The sequence below is a fragment of the Vigna angularis genome, chromosome 8 (assembly GCF_016808095.1).
Source record: "Vigna angularis cultivar LongXiaoDou No.4 chromosome 8, ASM1680809v1, whole genome shotgun sequence".
Classification (NCBI taxonomy): Eukaryota; Viridiplantae; Streptophyta; class Magnoliopsida; order Fabales; family Fabaceae; genus Vigna; species Vigna angularis.
In genome coordinates, this window is record NC_068977.1 from 20,117,735 (window position 1) to 20,123,525 (window position 5,791).

The following is a 5,791-nucleotide window of genomic DNA, read 5'->3' on the forward strand; positions in this document are numbered from 1 at the left end:
ATTGTAGGATACCTTTCGGTACTCATGCAAATTGTAACACCCAAATAATTTAAAGGGTATTGCTGGTAGTAAAAACTAAATTAATTCGATATCTAATATAAACAATCAAACTTTATTTCAATTTCTCCAAAGTACAATTCCAAACTTACAAACTTTAAACAATATAGTCTTCACCACTTAACATAAATTCGAAATTAAACTTATAAGTCTTACACAACATATTTTTCCAATGCAAATTTATTCTTTTTACAAAAATCCCTGAAAGTTTTTCCCCACATATCTCTCATCATCTTTAAGCTTTTTCAACCGCATCTGCAACATTATCTGCTCACATATAACATGAGTTATATGATCATAACACAAACAAATAAGGGTAAGCAAACCATATCATACAATCATTAAACTTACTTATAATATAAATATTTCAATCATGTATTTCTGCAATTTATAAATACCATTATCCCGATGTCATTAATTCATGTTTTTCTTAACTTCTTCAAAATCATCTTTCTCATTTTCATAAACCTTACAAGTATACCATGCTTACTCACGAAGCCTTATGGTCAAACCGCTCTCTGTCTGCTTCCTTAAGCCTTACTTGTATACTATGTCTTACTTTCTGAAGCCTTATAGTCAGACCTCTCTTTGTCTGCTTCTATAAAACTTACGAATCATATGTTTATGTCAAAGCCTTATGGTCAAACCACTTTCTGCCTGCTTTCATAAACTTCGGGTGTTACTTTGCTTATATCAAGGTCTCATGGTATAAACCGAACATACTACTCCCAATAGTAAACATCATTTCATAAGTAATGATTTCTTATATCCACTCCAACATTTCATAAAATCAACAAATCATACCCTCTTATCCACCTAACTCAATCATGTTCATTCTTTAATCATAAACTGACAATAACCCGTTTTGGTGTCATTACCCAAAATAAAGTAAACATATTTTCAGATATAATACTTCATATTATAAGCTCATCTTTCCCATAACGAGTATAACTCAACATATTTTCACCAATCAAAGGTCATAGATCAGCCAAAATACATCAACATGTCTTAGGAACTACATATTAAAGTTTGGGCTCAATGTAACGGTAAATGAAATATATATGAAGTTTTTACCATGATAACTTAAGAACAGAAATATAGTGTTCATCATACTTTTCAAAATTTCGAAATTTATTTCTCAACACATAGACTTCTAATTACAAATCCGAACGGTCAAATTATAGCAATATATCTTAGGAATCATATATCAAATTTTCAGGTTGATCTAACAGTCAAATAGAACAGAATCTATATTTTACCGAGAGGACTCAGTAACATAATTACAGGGGTAATTAATTTACTCAAACATGCAGAACTTATTTCTCCAAGTATAGACTCTTAATTAATGATCCGAACGGTCAAAGTGAAGAAATAGGTCCTAGGATTCATATTAAAATTTTAGCTAAATCCAACGGTAAAAACAATTAAAAGGAATGTTTTACCCCAGTAACTCGAAAATAAGAAAAATTATAATCATGAAAACTAAATTTACACAAGTGAATAGATAACTACCATTACCAAAATTTTAACATGTTCATAACTCATATTCATGATTATAACATGTATAAATATCATATGTAAGAAAGGATTAGCTCCCCTACCATCAAATTAATCTTAATATAAAAATTCAGGGGACAACTTCTCATCCTTCCAGACAACTTCCCATCCTTCCAGAAAGATGCAATAAAAAAATAGATAAAACAATAAAATTTCTGGGGAAACAAGAAGTTGAATCTGGCAGAGCCGGTTAGACAACTTCTCATCCTTCCAAAAATACAATATAAATAAATCAGAAATAAAAGGTCTGGGGAAATAAGAAGTTGAATCTGGCAGAGCCGGTTAGACAACTTCTCGTCCTTCCAAAAATACAATATAAAGAGATAAGAAACAATAAAAGGTCTGGGAAAACAAGAACTTGAATTTGGCAGAGCCGGTTAGACAACTTCTCGTCCTTCCAAAATTGCAAAAGAAATAACTAAATGTTCTAAGTAACAATAACGTACAATTAGCATAACATAATCAATATCACGTTTTACAACCATCAAACTTGGGTCTCATCACAGAAGCATGTTCTCATTCAAAATTCAAGATCATCCAGAAAACAAATACTCCATATACAAGATTTAGGATTAGAAAAAAGCAAGTATTGTATACTCAAGATTCAAGAGTAGCTTCCCTTACCTGATTCTCGCTCCTTTCTGAATGAAGAGCACCTCTTCAGAAGCTCTTGCTACCTTCTCTACAACTCAGATTCTATTCCTAATATCTCCTTATTTTTGACAAAAGTCTTACTCAATTTCACTTTCCTCCCCTAAAACTTCATTTCTCACCCCTTTTTATAGTTGAAGTTAGGGGTTACTGTAGCAGTACTATAGCAGTACTGTAGCAGTACTGTAGTTGTACTATAATTACTGTAGTTGTACTACTATTCACTGTAGTGGTATTGTAGCTTGTACTACATTTTTCCTGTAGCAGTACTGTAGTAACACATGATTCACGAGTTATTTTTACTGTAGCACTGTACATATTTTACTGTAGCACTATACGTATTTTACTGTAGTATTTATACATAAAATAATTTTTATTTCAAAAATATTCAGGGGACAACTTCTCATCCTTCCAGACAACTTCCCATCCTTCCAGAAAGATGCAATAAAAAAATAGATAAAACAATAAAATTTCTGGGGAAACAAGAAGTTGAATCTGGCAGAGCCGGTTAGACAACTTCTCATCCTTCCAAAAATACAATATAAATAAATCAGAAATAAAAGGTCTGGGGAAATAAGAAGTTGAATCTGGCAGAGCCGGTTAGACAACTTCTCGTCCTTCCAAAAATACAATATAAAGAGATAAGAAACAATAAAAGGTCTGGGAAAACAAGAACTTGAATTTGGCAGAGCCGGTTAGACAACTTCTCGTCCTTCCAAAATTGCAAAAGAAATAACTAAATGTTCTAAGTAACAATAACGTACAATTAGCATAACATAATCAATATCACGTTTTACAACCATCAAACTTGGGTCTCATCACAGAAGCATGTTCTCATTCAAAATTCAAGATCATCCAGAAAACAAATACTCCATATACAAGATTTAGGATTAGAAAAAAGCAAGTATTGTATACTCAAGATTCAAGAGTAGCTTCCCTTACCTGATTCTCGCTCCTTTCTGAATGAAGAGCACCTCTTCAGAAGCTCTTGCTACCTTCTCTACAACTCAGATTCTATTCCTAATATCTCCTTATTTTTGACAAAAGTCTTACTCAATTTCACTCTCCTCCCCTAAAACTTCATTTCTCACCCATTTTTATAGTTGAAGTTAGGGGTTACTGTAGCAGTACTGTAGTTGTACTACAATTACTGTAGTTGTACTACTATTCACTGTAGTGGTATTGTAGCTTGTACTACATTTTTCCTGTAACAGTACTGTAGCAACACATGATTCACGAGGTATTTTTACTGTAACACTGTACATATTTTACTGTAGCACTATACGTATTTTACTGTAGCATTTTACTGTAGTATTTATACATAAAATTATTTTTTATTTCAAAAATATCTAGTATCTTAATTCTAACTAATTTCAAGGGTCTTACACAAATCATAAATCATGCTAATGAATGAGTGAAATAAAGCAAGCAATACGCGAAGAAAAGTTACCCTAACAATTAATTAAAGAAGCATATATAATCAATGATCAATTCAATACATGAGAGTTTACAAAGGTTACATCATTCTCCAACAACAAATAGAGTTTAGTTCACCATTGACATGGTGAAACTAGATGAATAATGGAAAAAGAATGAAAGATAAAACCCTAGAAATTGAAGATAGGAGCTTCCGAATCCAAATTTGCCTCTAAGGGATCAAATAGTGTGTTTCTATTCCTATTCCGTCCAAAGACATGAACCCTAGGACGTCCAAGCCCACGAGACTAGCGCTCAGCGCCCCACTTAAGGCGCTCAAGCGGTGTGCGGGTCAGAATTGGGGCTTAGGGTCAGCTCAGAAGGCAAGCAGGCATGGTGCGACTCGAGGAAGTGGCGCTTAGCGCCCCTAAAAAAGGTGCCCAGGCGCGAGCCAGGGGTATCCTACGCTGAGGGCTCCAGAAAAAGGGCAACCAAGCGTGAGACAGTGTACTCTGACGCTGAGGGCCCCTAAAATGGCGCTCAGCGCTGCTGCGATCCTTCTTTCTGATGTTTTTCCAGTTCTTCCTGAGTTCCAACTCCTTACTTCTTCAACTCTTCTTCCAAATCATCTCAATTCTTGTTAAAAACAAGGAAATCTAGCACAAAACCATTAAATTCATCTTCAACTCTCTTATTCATCAAAAGTATGATTCCAAGCTAGTTTCTAAGTTAAAAATGGTGTTTTTAGTATCAAAAAAAAGTATCAAATAATGGTAAATTCAACCGTTATCATAACCCCAAACTTAGAACTTTGCTTGTCCTCAAGCAAACAAAATGTAACATAGCTTTCAAACAATCAATACAATGGTTTCAATACATTTCAAAACTTTTTCTTTCAAGACAAGTAATTACTCATATAAGCTTATTATAAAGAATATCAATCAAGATGAATAAATGCCTTGATTCAATTAAGCTGATTGTGGTGCTCACCTAATCACAGAATATTCAACAGATGATATACTCATGAATGATCAACCAAGCAAAGATGTAATCATGCATACATGGAACTACTCCTCACCAAGAAAAAGTGTTTCTCTCAAAGACACAGGTGTATATAAAGGTAACTCATTCACTCTACTAGCACACTGTCGCATAAATCAACTTTGCCTTTCATTTAACCACAATCAATCAAACTCACAAGAAAGTATCATCACAAGGGCTTTTCTATGGCCTTTAATGTGGCTGGGCTAAGAAGAAAATTGGTTTTTCTGGATCACAAAATCCTTGAGTTAAGAGAGTCATTCAAAATTTCATCATTTAAACAATCTCTCTTTTCAAGAAACCATTCTTACTTATTCCCAACTTTCTCTTGCATTGAGCTTTTCTTTTCTTTCTTTTCTCTTCTTTTTCTTTTGCTTTTCATTTGCTCAATACTTAGCTCAATGCTCATTCTCTTTATTTTCCCTTTTCAGATTTCCCAACAACCCCAAACTTGAATCTTTATCAATACCACACAAGTATTCTCAACTTAACTTAAGGTAAAGATTTTCGAAAAGGTTTTCATATCATGTTTAAGGTTAAGGGTTCAAAGGATAGAACACATTGTGATCTCTTTTATTGGGCTAAAATCATTCATTGGCTAAAAAGGGATAACAATAGATGGCCTTGATCATATGACACATGCAAGCAAGTGATTCAATCATAGAAACCTGGGCAAAGTCATTCATGCTTTCAAAGTAATAGCAATCATTCACCAAAAACTCTGGAGTTCAATCCTCACACAGGCTAATTCAAGTTCCAACATTTAGATAAACATCCTGCTCAGTAACACAATCACAAATCATCATGCATCTGTTTCACAATATTGTGAGCAACCACCTGTATATCAGCATCATGCATCATCTCAACATCAATCAATATAATCAACATCATGAAGCAACACTCATCACAAACATCATCATCATCAAACCATTGCATCACAGATAAACTTTTAAGCCAAGTACATCACATCCTATACTAATAACAGAAGCAAATAAGTTCAAAACAAAAGACAAGAAAAATCTTGCTCTAATGATGATAGTGATGACAAATTTATGAACACCGAAAAACG